This window comes from Antechinus flavipes, chromosome 6, assembly GCF_016432865.1.
Source record: "Antechinus flavipes isolate AdamAnt ecotype Samford, QLD, Australia chromosome 6, AdamAnt_v2, whole genome shotgun sequence".
NCBI classification, from domain to species: domain Eukaryota; kingdom Metazoa; phylum Chordata; class Mammalia; order Dasyuromorphia; family Dasyuridae; genus Antechinus; species Antechinus flavipes.
In genome coordinates, this window is record NC_067403.1 from 132,949,183 (window position 1) to 132,966,739 (window position 17,557).

General features: G+C 36.9%; 1 protein-coding gene across 1 annotated transcript in view; it reads right to left on the reverse strand.

The window, feature by feature from the left end:
* Positions 1 to 8,268: 8,268 nt before the first annotated feature.
* Positions 8,269 to 17,557, reverse strand: part of EGF (epidermal growth factor) — a 177,268-nt gene continuing 167,979 nt past the window's right edge. Inside the window, exon 24 of the transcript XR_007948135.1 lies at positions 8,269 to 9,113. The gene's annotated coding sequence lies outside the window, so the exon portion shown is untranslated. The remainder of the gene's footprint in view (positions 9,114 to 17,557) is intronic.

Consider the following 17,557-nt stretch of genomic DNA (forward strand, 5'->3'; position numbering starts at 1 on the left):
TTTTAAATAGTTTAAAACAATATTAAATAATATTGGTAACTGTTATTTCCCTGTTTCTCTTTTAGTTATATTTATTGTAGCTTTAACTTTTTGAGATCATGTTTGCTAACCCTGCTTTTTTTTTTTTTTACATCAACTGAAGCTTAATAAATTTCACTCTCTTTTAATTATATACACATCTCTCTTTTTTACTGTTTCTTTTCAACAACATTTTCAACTAGATTTTTAATCCATTTTACTGTTTCCATTTTATAGGTAAAGACATCCCATTCAATCTCAAAATCATAATTATTCATTGTATCCCTCCATAATATTTTTCCTGACTATTCTTCTCTCTTATATATCCTATTTCTTTTCAGGGATACCTTGTACCCCTTGCTCTCCTATTCTTTAATCCACTCACCTTCTAAAGTTCATTTCTTTTCCTCTCTCCCCCCTCACCTTAATTTACCTACTCCTCTAAGAGTCCCTCCCTTATCATCTCTCTTACTCTAATTCTTAATTTATAAACTCTTCTAAAAGTCCCTCCCTTATCCTTACTCCTTACCCTCTTATTTCTTTATAGATTTGTCAAACTTTTTACATTTCTAGAAAGTGATGTTGTTCTCTCTTTAATCCATTTCAGATGAGTGTAAAATTTTCCAGTCCTTCCTTGCTCCAATTGCTTCTTCTATAGCAGTTCTTTTTAGCCTCATTTATTTGCGATCACTCTTTTTACCTTGCCCTATCCAGTTTTATTTATTAGATTCATCCCATCATACTCAGGTCTGTCCAAGTCTTTTTTATGTATACAATTTTTTTTTCAATTTCATGTAAAGACAATTTTCAATATTCATGTTTTATAAGATTTTGAGTTCCAAATTTTTCTTCTCTTCTTCCTCTACTCCCTTCCCTATCCCCAAGGTGGTAAATAAAGGTTATAAATGTACAGTCATATAAAACATTTCCATATTAATCAAGTTGTGAAAGAAGAAACAGGGAAAAAAGCCACAAAAAAACCAAAGAAAGTATTTTTTTACCTGCATTCAGACTACAACAGTTTTTTCTCTGTTGTGGATAGCATTTTCCATCATGAGTCTTTTGGAATTGTTTTCCATCCAAGAAAGAGCTATCAATTATAGTTGATCATTGTACAATGTTACTCTTACTACATATCTTTGTTCTCTTGGTTCTGCTGATTTCATTTTGCATCAGTTCATGTAAATCTTTTCAAATTTTTCTGCAATATGCCTGCTCATTATTTTTTATAGCACAATGATATTTCATTATATTCAATTCAATAAACAACTTGTTTATTCATTTTTATTTGATGGGCATCCCCTCAATTTTCAATTCTTTGCCGGCAAAAAACAGCTGCTGCTATAAATATTTGTGTATATGTAGGTCTTTTTCCTTTTTTAAAAAAATCTTTTGGGGATACAGACCCAGTAGTAGTATTTTTGGATTAAATCACTGTCTGATTGCCCTTTGGGCATAGTTACAAATTACTCTCCAGAATGCTTGGATCAGTTAACAACTCCACGAATTCAGTTCAACCCTTTCTTTCAAACTCCCCAGATAATGATGACAGCAAAGAGTATTGGTAACATTTTCATCTTTATGGTCTTTAATGTTTACTTTATATTTCTTCAGGCTTCTATATGTCAAATTATCCATTAAGTTATTTTTTTTTTTTTTGTCACAAGTAGCCAAGTATTTCAGTTTATTAAAAGTCTTTTTTTTCTCCCCATTTAAGACTGTACTTAATTTTGCAGGATAAGTTACCAACTTGGTTACAATCCCAGCTGTTTTGCTTTTTGAAATATAGTGTTTTATAACCACAGTCCTTCAATATAGAAGCTGGTAGGTTTTGTGTGATTCTGATTATAACTCTGCAATATTTAAATTCTTTTTTCCCTTGTTACTTAAACAATATTTTCTCCTGGGAGCTTTGAAACATGGCTATAATATTACTGTAGGTTTTCCTTCTCAGATCTTTTTTAGGTATTGATTCATGGATTTTTTTTTTCCTATTTCTGCTTTATCTTCCTGACGTAAAAGTTCAGGGCAATTTTCCTTAATAATTACTTGAAATAATGTATCAATGTTCCTTTTTTTTTATATATTTTTATATTATCTCTCCTTAATCTATTGTTTTTTTATTGAGATGTTTCACATTCTCTTCTTTTTTTTTTATTCTTTTGGGTTTGTTTGTTTTTTCATTTCTTAGTGTCTTGTAATGCCATTGGTGTCCCCTTGCACAATTCTAGTTTGCTTTTTTTTTTCTTTTTCCACTTGGTTGACTTTATAATTTTCTTGATTTTATTGGATTGTACTTATTTTTTCCTTAATCTCTCTTATTTGATTTTTGAAATCCTTTTTAAGAATTTCCAAAAACTCTTTTGGACTTGTGACCATTTGACATTTCTCTTTGAAAAAGGTATGGCTTTTTGGTCTCCAAAGAGATTCATCTACATCCAGAGAGAGGACTATGGGAACTGGGTGTGGATCACAACATAACATTCTCCTTCTTTTTCTTGTTTACTCGCATTCCGTTTTCTTACTCATTTTCTTTTTTTTTTTTAATCTGATTTTTCTTGTGCAGCAAGAGAATTATATAAATGTTTATAATATTGGATTTATTGTTGGAGGCAGGAAACAAAGAGCCAAGAAGAACGTGACTACCTGTGCATAAACTCTGATACGGTTAGCTAAAACCTTATTGTGAACAAACAATACGTCCTAAATTCCTGAGACAAGATAATGTGTGTCCCAGGAAATTGGCCATATCCGCCCAGGAACTAGATAACGAGTATGCCCCAGGATGTCAGCCACACCTGTGGTCTGACATTCTTCTCTTTACATTGCAACCCCCCACCCAGAAAACGCAGGCAGTCAAATCATATATAACTAAGATCCTTTTCTTTCAATAAATGAGACTCTTTTCCACCGCAATGTAGTCTCCCCCCTCCTTCTCGCCCGTTTCTCTTATAGGTCTTTTTGTCCTCCTCGACACCCCACAAATGATGAGGTCCTGCTGGTTAGGACAAGTGGCGCCCAACGTGGGGCTCGAGGAACGGACTCTCGACCAGGTGGACCCCTGAAGTCGTCCGGACCCCTAATTCTGGTGAGTAGTTTCGTCCACCTCATTTCAGTTATGGGCCATAAGCTTTCTAAGGAACAGATCTTTGTTAAAGATCTTAAGGATTCACTCAGGGAAAGGGGAGTAAGGGTTAAGAATTCAGCCTCTGTGTTGCAGGCTTAGAAAATATCAAGAAGTTTGAAAAATCTTTCTCTCTCTCTGTCTCTGGCTGACTGCAGCAGCCTGTGAGAAAAAGGGAGAAAAAAAAAAGAAAAGAAAAAAAAAGGAAATGAATAAAAAAAAAAAAAAACAGATTGAACGGGATTTGAAAGTTCAGAAAGTTAAAATATATATAGAAGAGCAGTGTGCTAACATTTAAAGGAAAGAAGTTTGAATGGAATTTCTAGGCATTCTCTGTGAAGGCAGAGAAAAGCACTAAATGGGCTTGGAAGTTCACAGAAGCCCCTTTGGATTCTGGAATGGGAAAAGGGAATTCAAGGTGAAACAAACTTCTCTCTGGGGGTGGAGGTCTTGGAAACAGCCCCTAGTCTGTTTGCTGATTTAAGAGCTTTGCTAAGTTTTAAGAACAATGATTAAGGAAAATTTGCTTGTGATTTTAAATTTTTTTTTAAGGAAAAGCCTACTAGAGTAAAGAGCAATAAAATTCAAGTTTAGCCTGGCCTGGACAATAAAAAGCTCTGGAGATAAGATGTTAATAGCTGTTAGAAGAAATGTGGTGAAGAAAAAAACAAAAACAAAAACAAAAAAAAAACTTTTAAAGACAGCTGTATTAGTTTGATTCAGTTTGTTACCTTCTGAAATATATTGAGTTATTCGTTAACATAAGTTATACTTTAAATAGCTCTGCTGGACATATGTGGGTTTTGTGGAGGTTTGAGCTATTCACTAGAGTGTGAATCTTACAGGTTTTTGAAGGGAATAGGAAAGAGGAATGCAGGTGATTTAGGAAGGACTGATTTGTAGGAAATTAGATGTTTGCATGATTTAAGGAAGGTGAAAGACTTTTGGGAGTAGGTAAAGAGGTGGGGAAGGGAGCCACCCACCCCCACTGCCTTCTGCTACTTTACCAAAGGAGCATCTGGGAAGGAAAGTTCTTTAAGGAGATTGTTTAAGTATGTAGCTAGAGAGAAGGAGAAAGTTGGAAAGGGATGGATTTGGGAAGTAATCTGATATTGGGAAACTGATGGGCTAAATCTTGAAAAGGATCCCCATGTAGAAAATCGAGTGGGGAACCCGAGGGAAGTTTTTTTCTATGGGGTCAGGAGTGGGGGAAGGGTGGCCATGTGGAATCCTCTCCTCTCCTCACCCCTCTTAAGTATGTTCCTGCCGCTTTTTTTCTTATCTGATTGTGGCAGTGCAGCAAACTGTGATTTTTAAGGACATGCTTACTTTTAGGTTAAATGATTGAATATTTGTTTCTTGATACAAATATTTTTAAGAGATATGGTCATAAATGTGATCCATATTTTGGTAGAAATATTTCTAAGAGTTTAATTGCTATGTTAAAAAAAAAAAACCTTCTTGAATTCTTTTATGTGGAATTGGGTCATTCTGAGGTTATTGAAAGGGTCTCTGAACATAATAGTTTTTTCTTTGTCCTTTGAGAATGTTTCTGTTATGGACAATATGCAGTTTGGGATATTTTTCTATGTATTGGGTATTTTAAAAGCAAAATGATTTGTATGTATAATGTTCACTCATGTAACATCTACCTAGATATGATAATTGTTCTAAGTTGTGAACTTACTGAGACAAAATTTCTTTCTGTTATGACTTATAAGGATATGATAAATAATTGTTTAAGATTTATCAGAAATTTGATTAATGACATCTGTTATTGGAGGTAAAGGTTTTTGGGCTTAGAGTTAATTAGTTAATGCTATTTGGGAGTTTTAAAGCTCCACCCTCTGACAATTACTGGGACAATTGATAAGCAGTTAAAACTCAACTGCTTATGTTATATTATAGTTATGTTCTTGAATTTTTCCTTCTGTAACTGATCTCTCTGATCAGAGCAATAGTCAAAAGAAGCTGTTAATGCAATTCAGTTATGTCATGCCTTGCTATTTTCAGTCTGGTCATATGTAATTATGTATCCAAAATGCTTGGGCAACTAAGTATTTCGTCTGGTCATCTGTCTGTTACTGGTTATTGGTGTTTTGTTTCTTAAGGTTTCTACATGATAAGTGGACAATTAACAGGGGTCTGTAAGACTGCACCCGTTTGCTTGGCCTGTAAAGCAAACTCATCTCTTCACATAGGAAACTGCTGGCCAATCCATTCTGGCCTCCTCGTATTTTGCCACAGTTTGGTGAACTGAGTCTATCTGAGACTGATCTAATCTTTATTTGCTAGATTTGTGTTTTTGCTCTAGATTTTGGTCAAATTACAGATATTGGCTTGCTTCTGGAACCGGGATCAGCTTTGATCAGCTTTGATTGTCACCACGGCACACACCCACTCTGCAAGGAATGAGAGCCTCCTATCACTTCACAGCCTGAAGCAGCAGTTTGTAAATGAGACCATGGACTGGACCCTGCATCGACTGTACTTTGGACTGATATGAGGGACTTTGGGAATGGTTGACTGTTAAACCTTGCCTGGATCATCTATAACTGTGTGTTTAAGATTTGATATGGGATTTGTTAAAATTGTGTAATTATTGCTGTTATGTTTGAGGGCTTTTTAGGAAATGCTACTGTATTAGTCTGTTATGTATAGGGATTTTGATTCACTCTCGGAATTTATATGGGGAATGGTCATTTGATAATTCCTTTCCGTGAGGAAAAAAAAAGGGGGGGGAGATAGAGATAGAACATTGGAGAAACTGGTATATATTTTTTCTTTTTTTTTTTTTTTTTTTTCTCTCTCTCTCCCTTTTCTCCCTTTTTCTCACAGGCTGCTGCAGTCAGCCAGAGACAGAGAGAGAGAAAGATTTTTCAAACTTCTTGATATTTTCTAAGCCTGCAACACAGAGGCTGAATTCTTAACCCTTACTCCCCTTTCCCTGAGTGAATCCTTAAGATCTTTAACAAAGATCTGTTCCTTAGAAAGCTTATGGCCCATAACTGAAATGAGGTGGACGAAACTACTCACCAGAATTAGGGGTCCGGACGACTTCAGGGGTCCACCTGGTCGAGAGTCCGTTCCTCGAGCCCCACGTTGGGCGCCACTTGTCCTAACCAGCAGGACCTCATCATTTGTGGGGTGTCGAGGAGGACAAAAAGACCTGTAAGAGAAACGGGCGAGAAGGAGGAGGGAGACTACATTGCGGTGGAAAAGAGTCTCATTTATTGAAAGAAAAGGATCTTAGTTATATATGATTTGACTGCCTGCGTTTTCTGGGTGGGGGGTTGCAATGTAAAGAGAAGAATGTCAGACCACAGGTGTGGCTGACATCCTGGGGCATACTCGTTATCTAGTTCCTGGGCGGATATGGCCAATTTCCTGGGACACACATTATCTTGTCTCAGGAATTTAGGACGTATTGTTTGTTCACAATAAGGTTTTAGCTAACCGTATCAGAGTTTATGCACAGGTAGTCACGTTCTTCTTGGCTCTTTGTTTCCTGCCTCCAACATAACATATATTTTAAACATGTTTAACATATATTGGATTGCTTGCCATCTAGGGGAGGGAGTGGTGGGGAGAAGGAAAACATGTGAAACACAAGGCTATCCAAGGGTTAATGTTATCAAATTATCTGTGCATATGTTTTGAAAATTAAAAGCTTAAAAAATTTAAAAAATAAAAATATGGCTTTTTAAAGTTTCACTATCTTTTTCTGAATGTGAACTCAGATTTTCTCTCTCCCCATAGTTGCTATGTATGGTTGGGTTCTTTCTTCTTTGTTTACTCATTTTTATTTTTATTTTGCAGCTTATTGTTATATTAATTATTATAACCAAGTTATAGCCCCAAAATATTTGGAATAGTGCCCCAGGCCTCAGGTCCTTTTTACTGTTATTTTCCTAAGTCTATCTGGGGGCTCAACCTTGAGCATTTCTTTCTACTCCTAAATCATGGTTGATTCCTCAGCCACCATTAACCAAGTGTGCTTCCTTTCAGAAGTCTTCCCAAGTCTACAAACTTCAGCTCTTCTCTCGGCCGGAGAATGAAACTAGGGATTCCACTTGCCTTCAAGGGCCCACAACCAGCAGAGTCCCTGCCCCCCTGCAACCAAACTGACCAGATGTGTATTAGCTCCCTTTTACCTACAGTCTGATCAACTGTCCGGTGTGTCCAATTAGCACAGGTGGGTCTGAAGCTCTGCTATAGCAGAGGTCCTTTAATCTTCCACTCAGTTGTCCCAACTCCTATATTGTCCCAGAGGGGAACCTTTCAGAGACCGAGGGTGCCTCTTGACTCAGCTACTGCCAGGATTTATTGTTTGTTGATTCTATGAAGTCTACCAGGAAGTATTTGGACCTTTACCCAGGCCAAACCTCCTATCCAGTATTTGCTGGGATCTTCTCCAGTCATCTTAGAACAACTGTTTTATCCCGATTTTGTAATTTCTGCTGCTCTATGGTGATGTTCTATCTTTTTTTTTTGGGGGGGGGGTAAAGGAAATTTAAGGAGTCTAGAGATTTTTTAATTTACTCCATTATCTTCCCAGAATCTTCTCTAAATTCATTTTTCTTCACCCTTTCCAATCTAATTTTTAAATATCAAGCTCACCCTTCCACTACTATTTTTAATATATACATTGGCTTTAAATACTTTATTTTCATGCCCACATCATAGGATTAGAGATTTAGAGCTGGAAGGGACCTTGAATTTAACTTCTTTGTTTCTAAATGAAAAGACTGAGGGGCAGCTAATTGGTATAGTGCTTAGATCACCAGCCCTGAAGTCAGGAGGACCTGAGTTCAAATCTGACCTCAGATACTTAATACTTCCTGGCTGTGTGACCCTGGGCAAGTCACTTAACCCCAATTGCCTCAGGAAAAAGAAAAGAAAAAAAAAAAAACTGAAGATATAGAGAGATTAAATGACTTAACAGCTAGTTAGTGTCAGAGGCAGGATTTGAAACCAGAAGGATGTTTGGGGAAACTGCTTCCAGATATGTGTAATGGAAAGCCCTACTTTCAACTTCAAAACAGGCCCCTAAGCAGGTTACCCAGGCAGCCACATGATTGTGTGTGGGTCAGAAACCATTACTAAAAAAAGACTGGAGAGATCTCTAGAAGCAAAGCAAAGTTTATTATACATTCTTCCAAGAATGGGGAGTCCCACGCATGGAGCAGTCAATAGAAGGCAGGAAGCACTGTAGGGGGCAGGGTCGAGGCTTTTAATCCCTAACGCAAATTCCCCCTCCCACCACTGACCCTCATCCTTATTGGCTGAGGATCTTACATTCTAAACGCGGGAACTACCCAAGAAATTGAACTTGACCAATAAGTACATGGTTGCCCATATTTGGCTGAAATAGGGAGGATAACAAGAAGGGGACTTAAGTATGCCCTTAGGGGGATAACAGGGAGGAGACTTTAAGTATGTCCTTGATTTAATACTTAAAGTCCTTCAGGCCTACTCAAACTTTGAAATAGATGAAGCCTTACTCGATTTTCACAACTGTCTTGAAAGATCTCACCTTATCTCGTTCACTTGGCAGAGCAGGCAGAGCAAATTATATATGTTCCTGGGACTGGTTCTTATTGGCCAGTGCCTTGTTTCATATACATTCCTTCTTACTGCAGCTTGAGGAAGGTGGGGAAGGGGCGCTTGTAATGGATTCAGATTGCGGGTGTTATTGTGTCCTGCAGGGAGAGGCCCAGACACACCGGGGAGCCATCCCAACTCCCGTCGTGTGCTCCAGGAACCTGGCCAGTTTCTGCCTTGTCCAAGGTTTAAAAGCGAAAGACTCCAGCCTTCTCATTGGATAGACTAAGAGGATGTAACCATCCTTAACCAATGGTCACCAATGCCGGCTGCCTCCCACAGGTCATGCCACTTCCTGTAACTTCCTGTATCTCCAGATTCAAAGTTCATTCCTCCAGAGATCAAATGACCTCCCAAGGTCCCAGTTCTGGAAACAGAGATCATGAGACTCAATACTGAGAAATACTTTATCCAATCAGTCCCATTCAGGGTGATGAAAATATTGAGTCCTACTTTCTAGAGCCCCCAAATTGGGGCAATAAAATGTACTGTTGCTTTCTAGAGCCCCCACACCAGGGTGATAAAATATACCTTCCTAGTGGAGAAGTGATGGAGTCCATTTATTTTAAGGGCTTTCCCCTTTTTATACTGTAACAAAAACAATATTGTGCACGTGGGACCCCAAATTCTATTGTTTGTAGTTTGCCACCTGGTATCACTCTTCCACCTGTTATCACTCTGCTTCAGTCTCAACACAGCTTGTCACCAGCCCCTGACTTCTCAGGAAGGCCTAGAGCCCTTAAGGTCGACGGAGCTGAACCAGCCATTGTAAGCAGGTTCCCTCTGGGTATAATGAAGGGTATAATACCTCACCCAGAGTTTCCCCAGTGACTGTGATTCTCTACAGAGTATCTTTATGAACATACAGTTATCCTTTTTTGGAGCTCCTCTAAAGGACATGGGCATGAAGAGATGGAATTAAGAAGACAGTGCTATCTGAAGAAAGCCAAGCCTCTTTTTTGGAACTGTTTAAGCTGTGAGGGATCTCACGGTCTTTTTGCGAGCATATTAACCAAAGAACATTTTGTTAGACCCTGAATTTGAAGGAGGTTGCTGGGTTTTTTAAAATTGCCAAGAGGGGAACAAGCAAGCATGAAGGAACCTTGCAGAAAGGTAATAAGAGTGAAGGTTGGAAAGGAGGAGCAGCATCCCAACTGAGGCTATACAAAACACAATCAGTTTTGAATGGGCTCTTATTCATTACTGCACAATTTTAACAGAGGAAAGCTCTGATGAACTTGCAACAGCTTACCCGAACCACCAGAGAACAAATGCAGAATCTGGACTTTGGGGGAAGGTGCTTTGCATTGATTTTTCTCCCTGTACTTTCTTGGGCAATAAATGGTCTTCTTACCTGTTAGCTCTCCTACTCCCTTGCTTCACCTCTTTCCTATTGGAAAGGCAATTCTGCTGTTTCTCCAGTCCCATCCCCAGCTACAGTAGCAGACTGTGGTTCCTTTTAAAACTACTATTTCTGTAAACCATATTATTTTAAATATGCTTGCAATGTATATGTGCTTATGTATTAAAGTCTTGCATCAGTACTATTTCTGCTACTTTGAATGATAGCAGGGAGACTGGGAACCTTCTAAGAGTGATTGAATTTGAATTACTGGAGTTTATCTCTATATAATCCAAGATAACACTATCTGATGTAGATTAAAGACTCAGGGATCAAGGAGCCAAGTATTGACACAGACAGACATACCCGGAGAGAAAGACCAACACACACACACACACACACACACACACACACACACACGCACACACACACCTGAGAGAGAGACATCGAGAGACGCCGAGAGATACAAAGAAACTAAGAGAGACACCAAGAGACCTAGAGAGACCAACAGAGAAAGAGAGACAGAGACAGACACCGAGAGAGAGACCTAGATAGAGAGAGAGAGAGAGAGAGAGAGAGAGAGAGAGAGAGAGAGAGAGAATAAATTTCAGCACCAGATATTCCTATCACATGTGAGCCTGATAGTTCTGGAGGATGAATAAGCAGTAAGGAAGCTTCCATTATCATTCCTTTGCACTGAACTTAAAAAGAGGAGGCCTCCTCTCTAAAAGAAGGGGTCATTACAACAAAGTGATCAGCTAGCTAGCAGGCACAACAAAGATCTGAGTTCAAACATGGTCTCAGATATTTATAAGCTGTGTGATCCTGGGCAACTATTTGCCTCAATTTCTTCATCTGTAAAATAAGATGAAAAAGGAAATGTCAAACCACCTCACTGTCTCTGCCAAGAAAATTCCAAATGGGGTCATGAAGAGTCTGAAATAACCAAACAGCCGCCACCAGCCACCATTACCACAAAAAAAGATTGGCTTATGTAAGCATGTCAGGTCAATTCCTGGTTCAGTTTTTCCCTGCTTTCTCAGCTGGCCGTGCTTACCAACACCATCTGGTGGGACCTAGGAATTTATTTTTGTCCTGCAGTTGCCAGTGACATTTCTATATGATATATCATAATCATATGATGGTTACAGCATTTCCTACTGGTTTTTTTTCCCTTACTATTGGTAAAATAATGGTAATTGGCCCATACATCTTGTTCAAGAATGAACTGGATATGCTTTGGAGATATGGCTTTCTTTGTTTTTTTTGTTGTTGTTGATTTTAATGGTTTGTTTTAAGGTTTTAATGGCAAATCAGCCATCTCACAAAAGGAAATTGTGGGCCTTAACTGATTTCAAAATTATTCAAATAATGGGAAGAATACATTTTTAAAAAGATGTTGTGAAACCAAAGCAAGAGTGGTTGTCCTTGAATTTTGGGAGATTTTAAAAAAACTACAGAATATAATTTTACCAACTAAATTTGTAATTAATCCCTTTAGTAACACAAACATTCACAAAATGATTCTATTTGAATGAAATTTTGGAGCTAAAGAAATTTTAAACAATATATCCAAGAGTTAAAATACCAAACTTTGCAATTACCAGATGCTTTAAAGAAGTCCAGAAGCAGAGTTTGGATAATTTTGTAATTATAGCATCTTCTATAGCCCCTAGCACAGAACTACAATAATATTTAGTTGTAATATTATTAAGTAATTTATTTATTTTAATTTAATTATGAGATCATAATTTATTTTATTTACAGTAAGATTATAGACTTAGAAATGAGAGACTTAATTTCAAACCCTTTATGTTACAAAGGAGAAGTCTGCAGTCTGTTAAATGACTTGTTCAGGTTCACACAGCTACCTACAAATCCTATTCACTGCTCTCTGCTTGTCAAATGGTACTTAATAGTACTTCATTAATTTCACTTAAAAAAGCAAAATACAAAAAACTATCAGCACCATTACTCAGCCTATCCCAGCTGACCATCTGTTTATTTTTCAATAGGATAATCACACTGTAATAGTTTGATAGTTCTATGAGGTTACTAGAAGGGATATACTTCCCCAAATGTAGTTTATGACCATATCAGATTTTCTTATCCTTAGGCATTCTTACTCATAACTAAGCACAAATATTTATAAATCCTCCATAAATCCTGGTTGTAATCTTTCACAGTGGATCCATTCAATACATTGGAGACTTTTCTCTAGGCTTTTTTAGTATCTCAAATTTATTACTCCTGAAACACTCCCATTACCCATCTATTATTTTTAATTTTCACCTTTTTTTCTAGCAATTTATGTTTAACTTATCCTCCCATAAGTTACCTTTGGCAATATGCAGCAGTCTGGTTACCATGTCTTCCTATTTTCCATCATCATTTCTCCCATAAAAATGAAACAATTCCATGTAATACACTTATAAAAAAATTACTATCAGAAAAAAATAGAAATTTTCTTTTAAGTCAAACAAATTCCTTTGATATTTAATTACCTCTGTTAAAGAATCCAGAAATAGTCAATCCAGCAACAGGCATTTGTTAAGCCTTTACTATATGCCAGGGATTGTATTAAATTCTGGGATTATAGATACACAAGTGGGACAGTCCCTGCCCTGGAGGAGCCTATACTCTACTGGAGATAGAATAATGACAACAAAGTTGTGCAGCACTTCAAGTATTGTAAAGTGTTCTACAAATCATCATCATTATAACTTACATTAAAATAATAATAATAAATAAATAAAAAGTTTTTATTACTGCTTTTTTAAGCTCTGCATCTTTTCAACATGGATAACATGAAAATGTCTTGTACATATATAATTATACATATAATATAATTATACATATAAATTGTATAATATAATTTATCAAATTATGTGCTTTCTCAAAGAGACAGGAAAATGAGGAAAGGAAAGAATTTGAAGCTCAAAATTAAAAAAAAAAAAGTTGAAATTTTTTACATGCAATTTTAAAATAACATTTAAATTAAATTGAAAAATATATAGAACAAAGGAAAGATAATCCAGAGATATAACTAACATTTAAGATTGCAGAAGACTGCATTTAAGACTGTATATGATTCCAGAAAAAAGAGAGTTGATAATGGTTAATGAATAGACTTGAATTAGGAAACTTTAAGATCAGCAAAATACTTTACAAATGTTCTCATTTGCTCCTCACAACAATTTTACAGATGCTAAAACTGAGGCAAAAGTTAAGAGATTAAAGTTTCTTTCATCGTGGTAAAACCAACCCACTCTCTGCTCTTCTTCTGGTATAGCTTTCTAAAACCTCAGGATCATCTCCATACCACAATGATCTATCCAACACTATGCTAGACACTGGGGGAGATTAAAATTTTTGATGTCACAACCCCTGTCCACATAATAACAGTAATCATATTGTTGTTATTAATCCTTTCAATTATGCCCAATTCTTCACCAACCTATTTTTGGGGTTTTCCTGGAAAAGTCACCGGAGTGATTTGCCATTTCCTTTCCCAGCTCATTTGATGGATGAGAAAACTGAGGTAAATAAAGTTAAGTGACTCTCAGGGTCTCATAGCAAGTAAATTAATTATCTGAGGCTAGATTTGAATTCAGGAAGATGGGTCTTCCTGGCTTCACACCTGGCACTTTAAAGCATTAAGGTGCCACCTAGCTGCCCTGTAACAATAATCACAATGTGTTTATAACATTTCAAAGTTTATAAAGTTCTCTTGGATAATACATTCTAGAGAGAGGAGTAAGTCACAGAGATACTACCATATTGTGTTAATTCACAATATCATAGGAAAAGTTCATTAGAAAGTTTCCAAATGAAAGTGCTGTAAATTCAGTCTAAGGCAAAGAAATATAAGAAACTACAAATGTTGATGAGACTATTTTATAGATCAGGAAACTTAAGTTTCAGAGAATTTAAATAACTTTGTTCCACAATCACACTAATTTAATTTAATTGTCCACACCATCTGAAAAAATGGAAGAGGATATTACTAGAGAACTGCATGAATCTATGTCTCCAATGATTCTCATACAATATTGAGAGGTAGGTGCTATTAGGATCCTCATTTTACAGATGAAGAAAATGAGGATGGCAGAAATTACATAATTTGGTTAGAATCATATAGCTAATAAGTATCTGAAGCAGATTTTGAACTCAGATCGTATTGATTCCCAAGTCTAGTATTGTATCCATTATGCTATCTAGTTGCCAAACAACATAAAATCTGCAAATAGAAATATAGGTATACACAAACACACACACACACACACACACACACACACACACACACACACACACTGAATACAAAGTGAATAGATTGAGATATATCTCAAGAGGTTATGAATTAAGATGAAGAACCTAACATTTAGAGACAACTACACTAATTTGCCCATATCTGGGACAGAATGTTAATACAGAGTAACAGTTCTCATTATACAGATGAGCAAAGAATAACAAAGATTAAATAAATTTGCCCATATTTTGAGGGAATGTACAAGATGTCATTCCAAAAGGGCAAGCATTGCTATCCCTATAAAACAGATATAAAAAGCACAAAGGGGTAAGTTAATATGACCACAGTCATATAGGCAGGGAAGTGTCAGTGCTCAGACTCAAACCCATATCTCATTTCTAGTGCTTTTTTCACTTTGCTAGAGAATACCACCTAGTTTTTAAAAAGCTTTCACATTTCCAAAGGGGCACAAACTTGTGTTTCCTAATTCAAGTCTATTTATTAACTTTTATCGACTCTCTTTTTTTCTGAAATCATATACAGTTTTGTAAAATCAGAGACGAATTTATGCTATTTCTCCCTGAGCTCACAATTATTCATAATTAGCCAGTTTGTGTCTCCAGTGATTCACCCCTTTTGTCACTTTTCAAGTGCCCTAGGTTCATCACTCAATAATATGTAAAATCTTTTGAACCTCAATAGTCTCTTTAGTAATTACTCTTCCAGGCATAAGTCAACAAGTACAAATGTAATTAATGAGCTTGGCAGGGATAGGACCACACTTATTGACATTGTGATTAGGCAATCACAAAGAAGAGGGTGGGGGTAACCTGAGGCTTAACTCCAGGAGGTCTCCATTAATTCAACCAGATGATGGAAAGAGAGTCTTTTTCATGCATGTCTGAGCCAGTCATTTCTTTGGGTGGGTCTTTGTGTAAAGAAACTCAAGATCTGTGGGTCACCCACAGAAACATAACCCAAGAAGCACTTTCTTTCCCACCCTGACTCTGTACCCTAAACAAACAAACAAACAAATAAACAAATAAATAAATAAACAAACAAATAAATAAATAAATGAATGAATGAATGAATGAATGAATGAATGAATAAAGCTTTGGGACTTGAATATTGAATGAGATTGCCCCAGCACTTGAAAGTCATACTAGAAATGACTATTTAAAAGTTAGAGAGGAAGGACTGTAACATAGCGGGCCCCATATTTCAATTGGAAGGTCAAAAGTATCTTTTGACCCTCTTCAACTAGTCATTCTCATAACAATTGTCACAGTCACTATAGAAAATTTAGATCATAGATCCAGAGCTGGAAACAGCAAAAGTATTTAAAAAGTGGAAAAGGAAAACTGGATATCTAATCTAACCTATCTTTATGATTTACCCATTGTTACTAGCATAGGACAAGGATTACAACTCAGGTTCTATAACTATTTTACAACACTGCATTTGTCATTTAGCATAGCTTCCTTTTTTTGTTTTGTTTTGTTTTAACAGAAACCAAGGTACAGAAAAATTAAAATGTCACATAGCTATTAAAGGTCATGTGTGGAATTCCAACTTTCATTCTTCTGATTCCAAATCTTTTATGCTTTCCCTTGGATTATACTGTCTCTTCCAGTTTGAAAACTCTAGTCATCTTCCAGTCATCCCTCTTATTGAACTCCTATGTCCAACAAGTTGATCCATCTTATTTCTATGTTTATACCTCTCATTCCATTCTCTCCATCCATCCTGCCACCTCCCTAATTCAGGCCCTCATCCTCACTCCTATGGCATATTGTAATAGGATCATAGCTGTCCCCTGCCTCTCTCTATTTAATCTCCAAATTATCCTTCACGTCCTTGTAATAAGCTCCAGATTTTCTTTAGGATAAAATACAAATACACAAGACTGATTTTTAAGTCCCTTCACTATATATCTCTTCAGGCTTGTTTCCCATTTAAAACCTTTCATGTCTTTTATAATCCAACCATACTAGATTCTGCCCCCAAATTAAACATGTCAACTCCACCTTCATGAAATTTCCCAAGCTTGCCATGACAGTGATGTGGTAAAGATTCCTTTCTTTGTGATTCCCAACCTCCCCAGTTAATGTAATTACCCTTTAACTCATAAATCCTGGTCCCTTTGTATTCCAATAGAAGATCCAGGCCTGTCCCAGCCCCACCCGGATCTGAGCCAACTCGAGGCTACACCCAAAAACCCCTCTAGCTAAATCTCCTATTATAAAAGGGACACACTGGAACCCCCTCTTTGCAGAAGTCCCAAACATGCGAGCCATGTCAGGACCCTCTGTCCACTGGACCCTCTGTCCGGTGCCCTCCTTATCTCTACCTTCACCTATCTCCTTACTTCCAAACCCCATAATAAACCTCTTTTATCAATCTAGGTTTTCAGGCCAATAAATGCTTTTATTGGGGACTCCCACTACTAGTAGACCACATTTACCGCCGTAACCTTGCATAGAATCCAAGAGGGTTGGGGGGGGGAGAGGGAAAAGAGGGGGTCTCTATTTGGCTCCCTGTACCCTGGACCTGCCACTAGATCTCAACTAAACCCTAATTTCATTTAGGTACCCCATATCTAGACCTCATCAACAAGAATGTGCTTCTTTTTCATCTCTCCTCACAATCCTTCTCTTTTTAAAAGAGGTAGCCAGGTGAATTGAGTTCATAGAGTGCTAGACTTGGAGGCAAGAAGACCTGAGTTTAAGTTTGACCCTGGACAAATTACAGTCTCTCTCAGCCTGTTTCCTCATCTATAAAATAGGATTAATAACAGCATCAACCAACAGGAAAAAATAATAATAAATATCAGAGGAGATGTGAGAAAACAAGATATTAATCCATTGTTGATGGAATTGTAAGCTGATCCAGCCATTCTGGAGATCAATTTGGAACTATGCCCAAAGGACTATAATACTGTGCTGTGCCCAGCAGTGTCAATACTGGATCTGTACTCCAAAGAAATCATAAAAAAAAAAGTAAAGGACTCACATGTGCAAAAATGTTTTAATAATCCTTTTTGTTATTTTAGTAGCAAGGAATTAGAAACTGAATGGATTCCCATCAATTGGGAAATAGCTGAATAAGTTATGGGATATAAATATAATGGAATATTATTCTTTTTTAAGAAATGATGAACAGGCTGATTTCAGAAAAGCCTAGAAAAATTTACATGAACTGATTTTGAGTAAAGTGAATA